This window comes from Saimiri boliviensis, chromosome 14, assembly GCF_048565385.1.
Source record: "Saimiri boliviensis isolate mSaiBol1 chromosome 14, mSaiBol1.pri, whole genome shotgun sequence".
NCBI classification, from domain to species: Eukaryota; Metazoa; Chordata; class Mammalia; order Primates; family Cebidae; genus Saimiri; species Saimiri boliviensis.
The window spans coordinates 28,231,337-28,250,891 of record NC_133462.1 but is presented as its reverse complement, the minus strand read 5'-3'; the positions used below and the strand labels follow the sequence as shown (position 1 = coordinate 28,250,891).

The 19,555-nt window shown below is 49.5% G+C and overlaps 1 protein-coding gene and 1 non-coding gene across 7 annotated transcripts in view; both read left to right on the top strand.

Moving 5' to 3' along the window:
• Positions 1 to 251: 251 nt before the first annotated feature.
• On the top strand, positions 252 to 415 carry LOC120362915 (U1 spliceosomal RNA). Its single transcript, XR_005578705.1, has one exon. It is a non-coding gene; the product is annotated as a U1 spliceosomal RNA (small nuclear RNA).
• A 2,736-nt stretch (positions 416 to 3,151) lies between these two features.
• GATAD2A (GATA zinc finger domain containing 2A) overlaps positions 3,152 to 19,555 on the top strand; it is a 125,653-nt gene continuing 109,249 nt past the window's right edge. For 4 of the 6 annotated variants that reach the window (XM_039465439.2, XM_010330177.3, XM_039465437.2 and 1 more), the window contains exon 1: positions 3,152 to 3,541. The gene's annotated coding sequence lies outside the window, so the exon portion shown is untranslated. The remainder of the gene's footprint in view (positions 3,542 to 19,555) is intronic. The other 2 variants (XM_010330176.3, XM_010330175.3) reach the window with 1 other exon arrangement.

Below are 19,555 nucleotides of genomic sequence, written 5' to 3'. Positions count from 1 at the left end.
CAACCTCCCATCATTGTGACTGAATTTGTTCTTTACTTTTCTTCCAGGAACATCAGCACACTTGTAACAATAATAATCATCTTTCCTACCGGGTATACTGTTTCATGGTTTACAAAGCACTTTCACATCCATTATCTCATTTAATCACTTCCTCCTCCACATTCCTACAACGGTTTCTTAGTACCTCTTCAGTACAACATTCTGCCTGATATAACAGGCCTATTTCCCTTTATTATATTAAAAAAAATTTTATACTTACCAGGAAGGGGAGATACCATGATCATGAAGGTGGTTTTCCCAAGGCCAAGCTTATCCATTGCACTCTGGATGTGTTGACCCCTACGATTTCCTCAAATGTGGGAAACTCGACTGCATAATTTATGGTAGTGGGGGACTGCGTTCCCGCTTTCCCCTGGTCTTTCTTTTTTTGAGACGGAGTTTTGCTCTTGTTACGTTTTTAGTAGAGACGGGGTTTCACCACGTTGACCAGGATGGTCTCGATCTCTTGACCTCGTGATCCACCTGCCTCGGCCTCCCAAAGTGCTGGGATTACAGGCTTGAGCCACCGCGCCCGGCCAAAAAATACAAAGATTAAAAAAACATAGACAGGTCTTGTGGCATGCACTTGCGGTACCACCTACTCATGGGCTGAGTCAGGAGGATCACCTAAGCCCAAGAGGTGGAGGCTCCAGGGAGCCATGATCTTGCCACTCTTCTGCAGCCTGGGATACAGAGCAAGATCCCATCTCAAAGAACAAACAAAATGGAAAAAAATTACAAATACAACACTGTTGCTTCCCAGAGTTTGGGGTGACTTTTTTTTTTTTTTTTTTTTTTTTAAGACAGGGTCTCACTGTGTCACCCATGCTGGAGTGCAGTGGCAGGATCGTGACCCATTGCAGCTTCAACCTTCCAGGGTCAGGTGATCCTTCAATAGTTTAGGGGCCGGGCGCAGTGGCTTACACCTGTAATGCCAGCATTTTGAGAGGCCTAGGCGAGCAGATCATGGGGTCAAGAGTTCAAGACCAGCCTAGCCAACATAGTGAAACCCCCAACTAAACCCCCACTAAAAATACAAAAATTAGTTGGGTGTGGTGGCACATACCTGTGGTCCCAGCTACTCAGGGGGCTGAGGCAGGAGAAACGCTTCAACCTGGGAGGTAGAGGTTGCAGTTAGCCAAGACCGTGCCATTGCACTCCAGCCTGGGCGACAGAGTGAGACTTCGTCTAAAAAAAAAAAAGTTTGGGGTGACTGATTTTATCTGGGGGTGATTGAGAAGCAGGAATTCTTGGAAGGATCTTTCTTATTTTATTTTATTTTTTAGAGACGGTGTTTCACCATATTGGCAAGGCTGGTCTCGAACTCTGAACCTCAGGTGATCCGCCCGCCTCGGCCTCCCAAAGTGCTGGGATTGCAGGCGTGAGCCTCCACACCCTGCCCATTTTTCTTTTTTGTTCTTTCTTTTTTTTTTGGTATGGAGTCTCACTGTCACCCAGGCTGGAGTGCAGTGGCGGATCTCGGCTCACTGCAACCTCTGCCTCGCAGGTTCAAGTGATTCTTCTGCCTCAGCCTCCCGAGTAGCTGAGACTACAGGCGCCCGACACCACGCCCAGCTGATTTTCGTATTTTAGTAGAGATGGGGTTTCACCACGTTGGCCAGGCTGGTCTCGAATTTCTGACCTTGGGTGATCCACCCACCTCCGCTTCCCAAAGTGCTGGGATTACAGGTATGAGCCACCATGCCTGGCAACTTTTCTTTTCTTTTTTTGAGACAGGGCCTTGCTCTGTCGCCCAGGCTGGAGTGGCACGATCTTGGCTCACTGCAGCCTCGACCTCCCGGCTCAAGCGATCCTCCCGCCTCAGCCTCCGGAGTCGCTGGGACTACAGGTGTGCGCCACCACCCCTGCTAATTTTTTTATTTTAATTTTTGTAGAGACGGGGTATTGCTATGTTGCCGAGGCTGGTCTGAAACTCCCGGGATCAATCGGTTCTCCAGCCTCGACATTTCAAAGTGCTGGGATTCCAGAGGGGTAGGGGTGCAGGTAGGAAAAAAAAAGTAAAGGTGTGAGGGGCGCCCATCTCCTGCCATCCTTCCCTGGAGAGAGGTGGGTGCTTTAAGCCCCAAATTCCTCCTGGAGGGAATAGGGGAGGCAGAAATTCCCCAAGTTATCTCCAGAAACAAAGGTGCAGGGGGGCGCACAGTCCCCACTTTCCTCAGATAAAGGAAGGACAGGGAAAGTGGCCCCCAAGAGTGCTTAGAAAAGGAGTGGATGCGCCCCAAATATTCCTCGGAAAAGACGGTGGGCCCTGGATTCCCCAAATGCTCCTTAGGGATCTCGAACCCACGTTTATATACGAAACAGAGCTGGGGTCCCGAATCTACAAAATCATAGTGATTCACAGCAATTGTCCTCCGAAAAGCGGACCGGGAAAAAAAAAAAACCCAAACTCTCTCAGAAGAGTGGCCGGGGCAAGATTTCCAAAGATTCTCCGTAGAACGGGGGGCCATGGAAAAGGAGCCCGAAGCAGAGTCTTCTCAAGGAACGGGGGCCCGCGCCAGAATCTCCAAGATTCTCCTGGAGAGAGAGGGTCAAAGCCACAAGACAAGGCAGAAACAGCGCGGGGCCACCGGAGTCCCTCGGGAACACGGCCAGGCCACGACGCGTCCGGGCTCCTCGGAGGCACCGCCCGCCGCCCGGCGTAGCCGCCCCACGCCCGCCCGGCCCAGGCCGCCTCCAGTGCATTGTGGGTGGGGTGCCCCTGCAGAGCACTGCGGGGAACCCCCTGCCCAGCCAGCTGCCGGCCGCCGGGTGGCCCAGGCGATCCGCCCTCCGGGGTCCGAGCGAGCCGGCCACGAATTGACGCATCCCCCTAGGCCCCGCCCAGGCAGGGGTTCCCGCCCCGAAGATTAGGTCCCGCCTCCGCATGGCCTTGAGTGGCTCTGCAGCCCGCTCCTATCTGCAATTGGCAGGATGCCTGTCAGTCATTCCGTCCCACCTCCTCGGACCCGCCCCGGCCAGCGGCGCGATCCCGAGAACCAGCCGGCCCGCGCGCTCATTGGTCATCATGCGCTGTCCGTCATGAAGCTGGCCACACCTTCTGTGGTGTGCGGGTCCTAGGAGTCCCGGCTGGACCTCATTGGCCTGTGACGCCTTCACTCGGAGAGACGCGCCTCAACCCGGAAGTGTGCGAGGCGAAATCTGCCTAGCAACCGGGGAAGCCGGGCTGTGAAGCGGGCAATTTCAGTGTGAGACTGAGCGGCGAGACCGAGCGGCGGCTCCGAGCGCGGCGCGGCGGCTCCTCCCGCCCGGGGTCAGCGCCCCGGCGCGCGCACGCGCACCCCCGCCGCCTGAGCGCGCCCCGCGCCGCCCGCGCAGTCGGTCGGTCGGTCGTCCGTCCTGTCGCCGCCGCCACCGCCGCCGCCGCGGGCGCCACCTGAGGGAGTCGCTTCCGCGGGACGCCACAGGACCTGACCGGACTGCGCCGCCCGAGACCGTCCCGTGGCCCGGCTGCCGTCGGCGGGGGCGCCGAGCAACTTCGGTGAGTGAGGGGCCGGCGCCGCTGGCGGGTCCCGGCTTCCGGTGTCCCGGGCTCTCTGGGGCTTCCGCTTCTCCCGCACCACCTTCGCCGAGCGGACTCCCTTCTTTACAGGAGCTCCCTCTCAGGGGAGCCCCATGCTCTGGGGTCCCTCGCTTCTCCAGGGGCCCCCCGCCTCACTAGGGGACCCCATCTCTCTAGGGGACCCTCGTCTCTCTTGGGGACTCCCGCCTCTTAGGGACCCCCCCGCCTCTCGAGGGGACCACCTCTTCTCTAGGGGACCCCCATCTCTTGTAGACCCCCGTCTCTCCAAGCAGAGGACCCCATTTCTAGCGACCCCTACCTCCCTAGGGGACTTTCTCCTCTAGGGGACTTCTGCTTCTCTAAGGGCCGTGTCTCTCCAGTCAGGGGACTTTGCCTCTCTAGGGGATCCCTGCCTCTGTAGAAGATCCCCATCGTTCTAGGGTGCCCCTGCCTCTCTAGGGGATCCCCGCCTCTCTAGGGGATCCCTGCCTCTTAGAGGATCCCCCACCTCTTTAGGGGACCCTGTCTAGGGGATCCCCGCCTCTCTAGGGGACCCTTGTCTCTCTAGGGGACCTGGTCTCTAGGGAACCCTTGCCTCTCTTAGGGGAGCCCTGTCTCTCTAGGCCACCCTGCTTCTCTGAGGGAACCCCCCCTTATTTGGGGCTCCCCTGCTTCTCTGAGGACCCCTGCCAGAGGGAACCTCCATCTCTGAGGAATCCTGCCTTTGAGAGGAACTAATTCCCTTCTTTGGGGTGCCCCTACTCTGAGGAACCCCACTTATATGAGGGGATTCCCTCCTCATAGGGTCCCTCCACTTTTCTGAGGAACCCACCCCTTTGAGGGACCCCTGCCTCCTTAGGGAACTTCTTCTATTTGAGGACCCCTGCCTCTGAGGGGTATCCCTTTCTCTGAGGGACCCCTGCCTGTTTGAGGGGAACCCCCATCTCTCTGAGAGAGCTTCTGCCTCTCTGAGGGTCCCCCTTTCTCTGATGGGCTCTGGCTCAAGACCCTATCCTCACTCATCTAAGGAGACCCCTGCTTCTATTAGGGTATACTTTCTCTAGGGATCTCCCACCTTTTGGGGACCTCTGAGAAACCCCCTCTTCCCTGGGGGACCCCTCTTTTCAGAAGACATTCCTGCTTCTCAGAGGAAGCCCTACCCCTCTGACGGGACCTCCCCACCCTGGCTTCTCAGCTGGGTAGTCCCACACTTTTCTGACTTGTCCTCTTTTTTTTTTTTTTTTTTTTTTGAGACAGTCTCACACTGTCGCCCACGCTGGAGTGTAATGGCTCAAGGCAGCCTCCACCTCCCGGGTTCAAGCGACTCTCCTGCCTTAGCCTCCAGAGTAGCTGGGACTACAGGCACCCGCCACCATGCACAGCTAATTTTTATATTTTTGTAGAGATGGGGTTTCACCGTGTTGGCCAGACTGGTCTCGAACTCCTGACCTCAGGTGATCCACTGTCCCGGGTCCCCCTACTTTTTGATCAGTGCCTTGACTTTCCTGGGGGAGTCCCCCACTTCTTTGAAATGCCGGTCTGACCGGATCCTTAGTTATCTGATGTATACCCCTACTTTACCAATATCCTACTTTTCTATTTCTTCTGGGTCCCCTAACACGCTGTGGTTGCTGCGATTTTCTGAGAGGTCCCCAGTTTCTCCAGAGGTTTCCCCGTAACTTGTGATGTCCCACTCCTGTAGGATCCTCACACCTCTGAAGTGTGTCTCCCCTTTTCCATTTCTTCTCCTAATGGGAGACACTGTGGCTCTCTTCACTTCTTTGAGTGGTCCCTGCGAATTCCGTGGGGTTTCCTCCCACTTGCCTGAGGGCATTCCCCCTTTCTAGAGGTTTTTCCTTCTGATTTTCTTTCTTTTTTTTTTTTTTTTGAGACGGAGTTTCGCTCTTGTTACCCAGGCTGGAGTGCAATGGCGCGATCTCGGCTCACCGCAACCTCCGCCTCGTGGGTTCAGGCAATTCTCCTGCCTCAGCCTCCTGAGTAGCTGGGACTACAGGCACAAGCCACCATGCCCAGCTAATTTTTTGTATTTTTAGTGGAGATGGGGTTTCACCATGTTGACCAGGATGGTCTCGATCTCTTGACCTCGTGATCCACCCGCCTCGGCCTCCCAAAGTGCTGGGATTACAGGCTTGAGCCACCGCGCCCGGCCTTCCTTCTGATTTTCTAAGGGGAAAACTATCCTTGGAGCCTTCACGTCAAGCTTCTTCTCTTTCTGTCTGTGGCACCCACTTCCCCCGACTGTGGAGGAGGATAGCAGAAATGTACCCCTCCTTCAGTCTTTGTTGCCATTCTAGGGGTATTCTCTGGACTTTTATCCCAGTTTCCAGGGGCCTGGAGGATTTTGTGGCTGGAGAGGAAAGTGGGGGACAGAGAGGCAAAAGGCATGATTTCCTCATGTCCCTCTAAGACCTGCTATATTTAAGGGAGCGGGAGCTGCTACACCACGTTAGTTACTCCATTTTCCAGATGTGGGGCCATCGCAGTGTTGTCAGGCTTTTGTGACGACAAAAGGAACAAGGCAGAAACATTGTCTCCCCATTATCACACTGTCAAGCTGTGGGACTGACCCACTTCCTGTCCCATCCCTCAGTCCTCCCTCTGCATAGTATAACTTAACCTTCCCTCCCCCGCTGAAAAAAGAAAAAAATAAAAAGGAGAGGAACACTCTCCTTCATCTCTTCCTGTTGCATTTTCTCTCTTGAGACCCTCTGATTCAACCCTCAATCAAATAGGATCCCCAGTTCATAGGCCACTTTGGTTTGAAAGTCAGAGCAAGAAGCAGGAAATGGGTCACCTCAGATCCAGAAACAGTGGAAGGGAGGCAAGGGACAGGATGATTTGATGACATTTTTGTAAGTTTTAGGTGACTTCAGCCTGGCCCAAAAGGAACTTTTGACGTGGCGTTTACAAATCTTGTATGTACTTTTTTTAATGGCCCACCCTGGATTCCAAGTTCACTCCAGTAGCTAATTTTATCTGCTTTGCCAAACGCAGAGCTCTGTGGAGCCCAAGTAGATGAATGCTGGCATTGAGAGATGGTCCAAAGGACAGGAATGAACTCAGTTTGAAACCTGAGTAACATGTAACCACTTCGTGTCCACACATAAGTCTCAAGCTAAAAACATGGGGAGAGTGTGGCTGAAGCGGAGTTCTGAAGTGTAGGCTGCGCTCGTGTTTGCTTTAGCGTTTCAACAAGTTCTTTCCTCTGACTCCACTGGAACTGCAGTTCACTTTACAGTTTGACTGAGGGCAGTCTCTCTGCTGTTCGTTTCCATCTGGGTCTTGCTTAATTTGAGTCCTTTGTGAAGACTCCTGCCGAGGCTATAATTTGAGTTCTAAATCTGTCGGTGGACCATGTGGACACAAGTTTCAACTCGAGCTATTTTCTTCTGGGGAGAAGTGCTTGGAGACTTTCCTGGGCCCTCTGCTGCTGGGCTAAGTCAAGTCCAGGCAGGAGGCTGCTGCAGACCTGCTTGCTGTTCTCCTGCCTCTTCCTGGTCAGCTGTAGGCCCTGCCCTCAGGGGCAGGGAAAGATGGTGGGGAGCTTGGGGCTGAGATGAGGGTAGAGAAGTGCCGGCACATATTTACTATTTTATTTTTTTGAGACAGGTTCTCACTTTGTCACTCAGGCTGAAGTGCAGTGGTGCAGTCTTGGGCTCACTGCAACCTCTGCCCCAATGGCTTACATGATCCTCCCACCTCAGCCTCTGAAGTAGCCAGGGCCACAGGCGCATGCCACCATGCCCGGCTATATTTTTGTATTTTTGATAGAGACCGGGGTCTTAACCATGTTGCCCAGGCTGGTCTCGAACTCCTGAGCTCAAGTGATCCGCCCGCCTCAGCCTCCCAAGGTGTTAGGTTTACAGGCGTGAGCCACTGTGCCCGGCCTCTCGTTTTAAATAAAACCCATAGGACCAGCAGACGGGATGTTAAAAAGGAAATGGGCAACTTTGAAGTCAGAAGGACCCAGTTCAGATTCTGGTGCTGCTCTTCTTAGTTGTGTGGCCTTGGACAAGCAATGGTACAAAATGGGCATGTCATTAACTATTTGAGGGAACACGTGGCTGTGAATGTGTGTGAAGATGGTTACTCATGACGGGAGGTGCGTCCTAGGTGGATGAATGAATGAATCCACGATGATGAACTGGAGGTGGATAGCACAGCTCCTGACACACAGCTGCTGTGCAGTAAAGGCTGCTTGTTGTGCTCATGAGATGAGGGTCCTGGCCTGTGGACTCCCAGACGAGGAAGTGCTTGATATTCTGCTAAGGCTAAAAATGCCTGAAGAGAAAGAAACTTGGTATGTCTCTTGGAAAACCCATTCCCCCACTGAGTCTCTTAGCAAGAGTGTTCTGTGTTCTGATACCAGATGTGAGATGGATTTGCTGTGTGGCAGGGTGTTTGTGTTTCTCTTGGCCTTGGCATCTCCTCCTGTAAAATGGGGTAATTTGTGAATTAAGGGCAAGTAGGGAGATGTATTACTCTAATTAGACCACAGGGAAGACAGAAGATTATCATGAACTTGAAGAATTGTGGGAAGAAAAAAAATAGATGAACTATGTAAACCTAAGGGATCATATGCATATTTTGAGACTGCTTGTGTGAGTGAGTCTCGCAGTTACCTGGTGAGTGATCTGTTCTTACACTTTAGAACCTTGAAAGAAGAACCGTCCTTTCATTGTAATAGATCAGATTTGGGGACAAAAGGCTGGGAAAGTGATGTACAAAGGCATTTGACGCCACACAATAATAGTACTTTGAGAGGGCCAGTGTGTGGCATAGTGCCCACAAGGAGATCAGAATTCACCTCAAGCTCCCAAGGCCCAGAGGGCTGTGGAGATGCTAACTCAGCTTAGAGGGTGGGGTGCGGGGGGGCAGTGGAATAGAAGGAGTGGACAGGACATTTAAAAATAATTTTTTTTTTTTTTTTGAGACAAGAGTTTCGCCCTTATTACCCAGGCTGGAGTGCAATGGCGTGATCTCGGCTCACCGCAACCTCCGCCTCCTGGGTTCAGGCAATTCTTCTGCCTCAGCCTCCTGAGTAGCTGGGATTACAGGCACGCACCACCATGCCCAGCTATTTTTTTGTATCTTTAGTAGAGACGGGGTTTCACTATGTTGACCAGGATGGTCTTGATCCCTTGACCTCGTGATCCACCTGTCTCGGCCTCCCAAAGTGCTGGGATTACAGGCGTGAGCCACCGCGCCCGGCCCTAAAAATAATTTTTTTAGAGAAGATTTTTTTCTTAACAATTAGTGAATGCCATAGAATCATGGCTGGTAAATTAGGCCCAGCCTTCTTCACTTACTAGTATGGGAACAGATGGCATTCTGCCCCTGACAGCTAAAACCCAGGAGGAAATAATGGCTGAAAATCTGACTAGGCCCCTGGTGTGCTGCTCCTATGTTTGAAGAGAAGGTTATGTTTTCTTGTTTGTTTTCTTCCTTGAAATATGCCCTCTCTCTTCCTCCTTCCCTCCTTTCTCTTTTTCATACATGCATATATAGACACACACTGACTTTGGTATTGAAGCAGAAATATCTACCAGGCTTAAATTTCTTTCAGTTCTTTGAAGGACAGTTATTCTATTACATGGGAAAGGAGCAAAATTTATTATATTTAAAAAAGTAAGAACTAAGATAAACAACTTTAAAGAGACCACTCTCCCTTTGAAATTATGCTGTCTCTTGTGTGCCATAGACTTCACTCTGGTGGATGGTGGCGCCACCATCAAGTCTCTGTCTAACAGGAAGTTTCTTAAACTTTTTTTAATTGAAGGATCCTTATAGCAATAAAAAACCTTGGATAGTTAGAAATGATATTGATCTAGGTACATTTATTAGATGTAATGTAACGTGGTTATTTGTTGGTGGGCAGCTCTAAAAGGCATGTGGGTCCAAACACTGCCCAGCTTCTAACTCTGGACAATAAAAACTGTTGATTTATGGAACTGAAATAGCTAGGGAAGTCAGGGTTTCCTTCCTGTTGGAGACAGCACTGGGGGCATTAAATCCCTATGGGACCTTGATGATAAGAAATAAGCTGACCTCTTTTGGAATTGGGAAATAACTACTGTATCAAGTGGTTCCATCCAAATGAATGGATGGGGTTATTTTTAATTTCTAGTATTAAGTTCGGTTTTATCCTCTCTGAAACTTGACTGCCTTTGTTTATACTTGTGTATCTTTTGAATAAGTTTTTTTTGGTTTTTTTTGCTTTTTTTTTTTTTTTTTTGAGACAGGGTCTCACTATCTGTCATCCAGGCTGGAGTGCAGTGGTGCAATTACAGCTCACGGCAGCCTCGACTTCCAGGCTGAAGTCATCCTCCCACCTCAGCCTCTTGAGTAGCTGGGACTACAGGCACCCGCCACCATGCCCTGCCAATTTTGTAATTTTTGTAGAGACAGGGTCTCGCTGTGTTGCCTAGGCTAGTTTTGAACCCCTGGGTTCAAGTGATTTCTCACTTTAGCCTCCCAAAGTGTTGCAATTACAGGTGTGAGCCACCCAGGCTGGAGTGCAGTGGCATGATCTCGGCTCACTGCAACCTCCGCCTCCTGGGTTCTAGCAATTCTCTGCATCAGCCTCCCTAGTTGCTGGGATTACAGGTGCCTGCAACCATGCCTGGCTAATTTTTGTATTTTTAGTAGAGCCGGGGTTTCACTATCTTGGCCAGGCTGGCCTTAAACTCCTGATCTTGTGATCCACCCGTGTCGGCCTCCCAAAGTGCTGGGATTACAGGCATGAGCCACCACACCCGGCCAAGTTCATTCTTTTAAATTGGCTTATAAGGGGTCAGGCACTGTAGCTCAGGCCTGTAACCCCTAGCACTTTGAAAGGCTGAGGCGGGCAGATCACTTGAGGTCAGGACTTCGAGACCAGCCTGTCCAAAATGGTGAAATTCTGTCTCTACTAAAAATCCAAAAATTAGCTGGGTGTGGTGGCACATGCTTGTAATCCCAGCTACTCGGGAGGCTAAGGCACAAGAATCGCTTGAGCCCGAGAGGCGGAGGGAGGTTGCAGTGAGCTGAAATCGAACCACTGCACTCCAGCCTGAGTGACACTGAGACTCTGTAAAAAATAATTGGCTTATAAGGTACACGTACACTCAAATAAGAGCTTTACTTGTGTGGCCATAAGATATAGTGTGTGTATTTTCTATTGCAATTTACATTAACAATTAGAAAGTGCTAAATCTTCTGGCCCATGTAACTTCTATGCCAGCAAATAATAATTCAGGAGTAAACAGTCTCATGGCTAAGATGAAACGTTTTCATGCTGGGTGATGGGGGTCTGGCAGTGAGCAGGACTGACACGGTTGGCCTTCCAGCAGCTTACATCTTAGTTGAAAACGAGTAAACAAACAAATGCATGCAAGAATATTGTGGGGTTTCTTTAGAACATCACTGAGTGCTGCAGCTACCCTCATTGGGAGCTTCAGGTGGAGTTTATTGGAGGTTTAGAAGTTAAACCTCACTACCTCTTTAATTTCCTCACTGGGCTCCTGTTTCCTGTCTCTAAAAAAGGAGACCGAAATTACGGCATTTTCCCACTTGATTGTTGCTAATAGTTGATTCATGACCACTGTGGCTGTAATCTTGGAGAAACAAGAGAGAAACTGGAATACTGGAATGGTTACGGCAGGGAGCACTTCAGGTTCTTCTGTTTTTTTTTTTTTTTTTTTTTTTTTTGGAGACAGGGTCACTCTACTCTATTGCCCAGGCTGGAGTGCAGTGGTGATCTCAGCCTCTTTTGAGACGCTGTCTCAAAAAAACATTTAGACAAGCTGGAACTGCCTGGTGTTGGTTGTGGCTTAGGAATAATGAGATTTCCAATAGCTGACTGCTTTGTTGTGTATTGGTAGATTCTTGGTGCATGAATTTCCCTCTGCCCAGGCTTTCCTCTTTTTTTTTGAGATGGAGTCTCGCTTTGTTGCCCAGACCGGTTGGAGTATGATCTCCGCTTACTGCAACCTCTGCTTCCCAGGTTCAAGTGATTCTCCTGTCTCAGTCTCCCGAGTAGCTGGGACTACAGGTGCACGCCAGCAAGCCCGGCTAATTTTTTGCATTTTAGTAGAGACGGGGTTTCACCGTGTTGCCCAGGCTGGTCTTGAACTCCTGAGCTCAGGTAATCCACCCGCCTCAGCTCTCAAAGTGCTGGGATTACAAGCATGAGCTACCACGCCCGGCCCAGGCTTTCCTCTTACAGTGAGACTGGGAAGGTGCTGTTTAGACTTTTTTATGTTGGACAAGGCTGGAGGTCTTAGGTTTGACAGGGGCTTTTCTTAAATGTATCTTTGAGAGGTGGGCTGGAGAGCAAGGTTGGATATTCATTTTAGGCACAGCCTCCACGGAGAGAGGAAGGTTGTTAGAAGGAGAGTTTCTGGTAGTCTTTTTTTTTTTTCTTCCACCCAAGTTCTGACTCCAGTGGTGGAGAGGGAGGCCCAGGCCGGAAGTGGGCGTGGACAAGTAATGCAACTGTGCATGTGACCAGGCTCCCACCTCTGGGCTCTGCTGCCCTTGGGAAGTGGATGCTTGCTCCCTCCTAACTTCCTGTTCTCCCTCCTTGCAGGCTGAGTTCTTGGGCCCCAATTTGAGCATAGAAAATACGTTTAAGGCTGGGCACGGTGGCTCACACCTGAAATCCCAGCACTTTGGGAGGCTGAGGCGGGTGGATTATTTGAGCCCAGGTATTAGAGACCAGCTGGGCCAACATGGCAAAACCCCCGTCTCTACTAAAAATGTAAAAACTAGCTGGGTGTGGTGGTGCACACCTGTAGTCTCAGGTACTCAGGGAGCCTGAGGCAGGAGAATTGCTGGAACCCAGGAGGCAGAGTTTGCAGTGAGCTGAGATTGTGCCACTGTACTCCAGCCTAGCCGACACAGTAAGACTCTGTCTCAAAAAAAAAAAAAAAGAAAGAAAGAAAACAAATTCAAGTTCCCTGTTTTTCCTTGGTAAGCTGCTTTGTCAGAGCTGGGAGCCACCAGTGGACCTGTACTTGTCAGTTTTGGGGTCTCAGCTAATGTACCCACAAACTCAGGCCTATCTGGCAGGGTAAACAAAAAGATGGTTTCTTGTTATATTATCAGTGTGCCCCTCAGGACCTCGCCTGCACCAAGAGCTGTCTGGAGGTGTGTATGGAACTTAAAGAAGCCGACAGTAGGTAGGCCCTTCAGGAAGAGTATGCTCTTGAAGAATGGTTTGCAGTTTTAAGGCTTATTGCTTTATAAAAGTACCATGGGAAGCCCCGTGCAGTAGAAGCTTTAGAGCCAAAAAACCTTGGGCTTGATCCTGATTCTACCACTTGCTGGCATGTGACCTTGGAAAAATAGCCTAACTTCAAGTGGCCTACTGTTTCTTTTCTTTCTTTCTTTCTTTCTTTTTTTTTTTTTTTTTTTTGTTTTTTTTTTTTTTTTTTTTTTTTTTTGAGACAGAGTTTCGCTCTTGTTACCCAGGCTGGAGTGCAATGGCGCGATCTCGGCTCACCGCAACCTCCGCCTCCTGGGTTCAGGCAATTCTCCTGCCTCAGCCTCCTGAGTAGCTGGGATTACAGGCACGCGCCACCAGGCCCAGCTAATGTTTTGTATATTTAGTAGAGACGGGGTTTCACCGTGTTGACCAGGATGGTCTCGATCTCTTGACCTCGTGATCCACCCGCCTCGGCCTCCCAAAGTGCTGGGATTACAAGCTTGAGCCACCGCGCCCGGCCTACTTCTTTTTTTTTTTTTTTTTTTTTTTTTTGAGATGGAGTTTCGCTCTTGTTACCCAGGCTGGAGTGCAATGGCACAATCTTGGCTCACCGCAACCTCCGCCTCCTGGGTTCAGGCAATTCTCCTGCCTCAACCTCCTGAGTAGCTGGGTTACAGGCACGCGCCACCATGCCCAGCTAATTTTTTGTATTTTTAGTAGAGACGGGGTTTCACCATGTTGACCAGGATGGTCTCGATCTCTTGGCCTTGTGATCCACCTGCCTCGGCCTCCCAAAGTGCTGGGATTACAGGCGTGAGCCACCGCGCCCGGTCTCTTTTTTCTTTTCTTTTTTGAGACAGAGACTTGCTCTGTTGCCTAGGCTGGAGTATAGTGGTGCAATGTGGGCTTACCGCAACATCCGCTTCCCGGGTTCAGGTTTCTTCTGCCTCAGCCTCCTAAGTAGCTGGGACTACAGTCCCACGCCACCACACCTGGATAACTTTTTGTATTTTTAGTAGAGAAGGGGTTTCACCGTATTGGCCAGTCTGGTCTCGAACTCCTGACCTTGTCATCCACCTGCCTCGGCCTCTCAAAGTGCTTGGATTACAGGCATGAGCCATTGTGTCTGGCCTGTGGCCTACTTTTCTGAGTCTGGTTCCTCAAGATTAAACCCAAATCCTTGTTTGTGGGCTGGGGATGGTAAACATACAACAAGTGGCCAGACTGTTGTAGGTGCCTTGTAAAGGTACTTGTTAAATAATCATGTTTAGGCTGACTGTTTCTCTTGAGGTTGGCACCCAAATTTGGACAACAATCTGTGGGTGTTAATACTGCCCAAGAACAAACCAGTCTACACTGGGCCAGTGGGCTGGGCATGTCCCAAGACCAGTGATCTGGAAGTTCCTGGGTTGGTTGATTTCTCCCAGTGAGATCCCTTTGTTCACTGTAGCTTTAACCCCTGCAGCATCACCTTACTGTACTCACCATATGGACTTGTGGTGCCTCCTGAAACATAATGGGGTAACTGGGAAAAAGGCTCAAATCTTGACCTCAGGTGATCCGCCTGCCTTATCCTCCCAAAGTGCTGGGATTACAGTCATGAGCCACTGCGCGACCTACTTGTTAGGTTTTTTCTTTTTTTTTTTAGACAGGCTGCTTTCAACCTCCTGACCTCGTGACGTGATCTGCCCACCTTGGCCTCTCAAAGTGCTGGGATTACAGGTGTGAGCCACCTCGCCTGGCCGTTAGGTTTTTTTTTTTTTTTTTTTTTTGAGACGGAGTTTCGCTCTTGTTGCCCAGGCTGGAGTGCAATGGCGCGATCTCGGCTCACCGCAATCTCCGCCTCCTGGGTTCAGGCAATTCTCCTGCCTCAGCCTCCTGAGTAGCTGGGATTACATGCACACGCCACAATGCCCAGCTAATTTTTTGTATTTTTAGTAGAGACGGGGTTTCACCATGTTGACCAGGATGGTCTCGATCTCTTGACCTTGTGATCCACCCGCCTCGGCCTCCCAAAGTGCTGGGATTACAGGCTTGAGCCACCGCGCCCGGCCAAGTTTCTTAAGTGGCTAGGCATTCTGAGAAGAGGCATAGCAAGGGCATAGGCAGGGACCTGGAGGTGAAAACAGCCAAGTGAGTTCCCTTGACCTTAGCCTCCCAAAGTGGGATTACAGTTATGTCACCATGCCCAGCTAATCTTGTGTTTTTAGTAGAGATAGGGTTTTTCCATGTTGGTTAGGCTGGTCTCAGACTCCTAACCTCAGGGAGTCCCGACCTCAAAGTGCTGGGATTACAGCTGCAGCAGCACACCAGCTAATTTTGTATTTTTAGTAGAGATGGTGTTTCTTCATGTTGGTCAGGCTGGTCTTGAACTCCTGACCTCAGGTGATCCACCCACTTTGGCCTCCCAAAGTGCTGAGATTACAGGCATGAACCACCATGCCCAGCCAGTCTTAAATTCTTTTTTTTTTTTTTTTTTTTTTGAGACGGAGTTTCGCCCTTGTTACCCAGGCTGGAGTGCAATGGCGCGATCTCGGCTCACCGCAACCTCCGCCTCCTGGGCTCAGGCAATTCTCCTGCCTCAGCCTCCTGAGTAGCTGGGATTACAGGCATGTGCCACCATGCCCAGCTAATTTTTTGCACTTTTAGTAGAGACGGGGTTTCACCATGTTGACCAGGATGGTCTCGATCTCTCGACCTCGTGATCCACCCGCCTCGGCCTCCCAAAGTGCTGGGATTACAGGCTTGAGCCACCGCGCCCGGCTTTACATTTTTTCTTTTTCTTTTTCTTTTTTTTTTTTTTGAGACAGGGTCTCATTCTGTTGCCCATGCTGGAGTGCAGTGGCAGTAGTGACACAGCTCACTACAGCCTTGACTTCCCAAGCTCAAGCCTGCCAATTTTTGTATTCTTTTTTGTAGGGATGGGCGTTTTGCCATGTTGCTCAGGCTGGTCTGAAACTCCTGGGCTCAAATGATCTGCCCACCTGGGCCTCCCAAAGTGCTGAGATTACAGGCATGAGCCACCTTGCCCAGCCAATTTTTAAACTTTCACTGCAGTTTCAAACTTTAGCCTTTATATTTAACCTCTCAAATTGTCTCTATTCAAGGTTAACTTTTTGACCTAAATTTGAAATAAATATCTTACTCTTCCCAAAACAGGAGTTGGTTAGATGTAGAACTGATTATGTGGGCATGCAAGAGGGCATGGTTGTTTATTATCAAGCTGTGAAAGAGAAAACAAACTAGAAAGGCACTCCACCTGTGTTTTTAAAAATAAATTATGGGCATTTCACTATAAATGGGGGTTTGGGGAGTACACATCCTGTTAGGAAAAAATTTGAGAGAAATGTTTTCCCTACTTGGAAGATCTGTCATTTAACAAATGGGGAGTAGGGTGTGAAATAGATGCCAAGTTTTAAAAATAATGTTTTTCTGCATGTCCAACCAAGGATATTTATTAGACTGATGATGTGACTAACTCTTTGCTTGGCAGGTTTGAATAGGCTGATCTCTAGACTCGAGGCTGTCATATAGCCTTTTTGTTTTACCTGGTAGTTTTCTGAATTTTTTTTTTAATCTTTAATTCACAGAAAACAGTTTACTTCCTAACTATTCAAGACTTAAAATTGATCCAAGTTAGGTGGGATTTTTTTGGAAACCATATGTAGACACAAAAGAGATATTCCTTGCCAACTAGTGACACATGGCAGATGAAGACAGAGTGGGAGATACACTTCCGGTTCAGGACAGCCCTTGTGAGCAGTTTGTGCTTAACCCTTTAGGGGAGCATTCCTGCTCAGAACCTTGGAGAAGCAGGACAGCGCCAGGGCCACACAGAGACTCACTCTGGACAGAGCCTGCCTAACTGCAGATGGAGCCTGAACCCCGTGCTGCAGAAACACCAAGTATAAGGAATAGTGGTTAGAGATGACATTCAAAACAAACACAGATTGACAAAGTGGACCATCCCTAGAGAGTTTCGGAGCTTTTCAGCATAAACAACGGGATGGGGACTATGGGGGCTGCTGACCCATGTCCCACAAACTCCTGATCTAGTGTGAAAACATCATGAATACAAAGATGACCCTTGTAGCAGAGGTAATGCATTGGAAGTATTGTATTTTTCTTTTCTTTTCTTTTTTTTTTTTTTTTGAGACGGAGTTTCGCCCTTGTTACCCAGGCTGGAGTGCAATGGCGCGATCTCGGCTCACCGCAACCTCCGCCTCCTGGGTTCAGGCAATTCTCCTGCCTCAGCCTCCTGAGTAGCTGGGATTACAGGCACGTGCCACCATGCCCAGCTAATTTTTTGCACTTTTAGTAGAGACGGGGTTTCACCATGTTGACCAGGATGGTCTCGATCTCTCGACCTCGTGAGCCACCGCGCCCGGCGGAAGTATTGTATTTTTCATAAAGCATCACTGTAAGAGTCCCTGTAACTGTTTTCTGGTCCCTCCCTGAAGAAAGAATCAAGAGCAGGCGTCCCCAAACTACGGCCCTGTGGGCCGCATGCGGCCCCCTGAGGTCATTTTTCCGGCCCCCCTGCCACACTTCCGGAAGGGGCACCTCTTTCATTGGTGGTCAGTGAGAGGAGCACAGTATGTGGCGGCCCTCCAGTGGTCTGAGGGACAGTGAACTGGCCCCATGTGTAAAAAGTTTGGGGATGCCTGATCAAGAGTATCAAAGTATTAAGGAAATAAATATCACTTAATTAATCTTTTCCTTTCCTTTCCCAGTCAATTTCATTGTAATCTCACCATGTAAACATGAATTTGGGGCGAAATAAACTTTAAAATGATTGTCCCTTAGAGATTGTTGTTATATTGTCTCTAAACTTAATGAAAACAGTTTTAAACTTTAGGGTGGGCCGGGCGCGGTGGCTCAAGCCTGTAATCCCAGCACTTTGGGAGGCCGAGGCGGGTGGATCACGAGGTCAAGAGATCAAGACCATCCTGGTAAACATGGTGAAACCCCGTCTCTACTAAAAATACAAAAAATTAGCTGGGCATGGTGGCGCGTGCCTGTAATCCCAGCTACTCAGGAGGCTGAGGCAGGAGAATTGCCTGAACCTGGGAGGTGGAGGTTGCGGTGAGCTGAGATCGCGCCATTGCACTGCAGCCTGGGCAACAAGAGCGAAACTCTGTCTCAAAAAAAACAAAAACAAAAACAAAAACAAAAAAAACCAAAAAACTTTAGGGTACTAAACATGCAAAGTACAGGAAGTAGGATAGGGAGTGGTGACTCCTGCCTGTAATCTCAGCACTTTGGGAGGCAGAGGATTGCTTGAGGCTAGGAGTTTGAGACCAGCCTGACCAACGTGGTGAAACACCGTCTTGACTCAAAATACAAAAATTAGCCGGTGTGGTAGCACATGCCTGTTGTATCAGCTAGTCTGGAGGCTTCTACACAAGAATCACTTGACCCCCAGAAATCGAGGTTGGAGTGAGCTGAGATCACACCATTGCACTCCAGCCAGGGCAACAGAGCAAGACTCTGTCTCAAAAAAGAAGGAAAAAAGAAAAGAAAAAATCAGTGCTCTTTTTTCATAAGGGTAATTAAAAGAAAAAAAACTTGTGTACTTTCTTTGTGTGTGTGTACTTTTTATTTTTTTGAGACAGAGTCTCGCTTTATTGGCCAGGCTGGAGTCCAGTGGCACGATCTCGACTCATTGCCTCTCGGGTTCAAGTGATTCTCCTGCCTCAGCCTCCTGAGTAGGTGGAATTACAGATGCGTGCCACCACACCCAGCTGAGTTTTTGTGTTTTTATTTGTATTTTATTTATTTATTTATTTATTTATTTATTTATTTATTTTTTTTGAGACGGAGTTTCGCTCTTGTTACCCAGGCTGGAGTGCAATGGCGCGATCTCGGCTCACCGCAACCTCCGCCTCCTGGGTTCAGGCAATTCTCCTGCCTCAGCCTCCTGAGTAGCTGGGATTACAGGCACGCGCCACCATGCCCAGCTAATTTTTTGCACCTTTAGTAGAGACGGGGTTTCACCGTGTTGACCAGCATGGTCTTGATCTCATGACCTCGTGATCCACCCGCCTCAGCCTCCCAAAGTGCTGGGATTACAGGCTTGAGCCACCGCGCCCGGCTAACTTGTGTCTTCTTTAGAGACTTTCTCAGAAACTATGTAGGAACCCAGTATCACTGAGAGCAATAATCTCAGAATTGGCTAAACCTACATAACTTGTTCTGCTTAACTTAGGTCTGCTTAGTTTGTGAATTTAAGTGAGTAGTTGACCATTCTGTTTGCAGAGGGAAAAACATTTAGGAAGTTTAAAGGATAATGAATCCATTCTTTTTCAGCCCTTCTCTCCCCAAAGTCCCCAACTCCAGGTATTTTGGTGTAGCTGGCTCTGGCCTTTGCCGCTGCTGTTTTTAATGCCTGGAACACTCATCATAACTCATCCCTTAACAGCTGGCTCAAATGTCAATCCGCAAAGATTTCCCAGACCCCTCTGGGAAGGAAGCTGTCCCTTCCTCTGTGATTCCTCAGTCTTTCTTGTTTGTTTGTTTCCGAGACAAAGTCTTGCTCTGTCACCCAGGCTGGAATGTAGTGGCTCCATCTTGGCTCATTGCAACTTCTGCCTCCCAGGTTCAAGCAATTCTCCTGCCTCAGCCTCCTGAGTCACTGGGATTACAGGTGCCTGCCACCGTGTCCAGCTAATTTTTGTATTTTTAGTAGAGACAGGGTTTCACTATGTTGGCTAGGCTGGTCTCAAACTCCTGACCTTGTGATCTGCCTGCCTCAGCCTCCCAAAGTGCTGGAATTACAGGCCTGA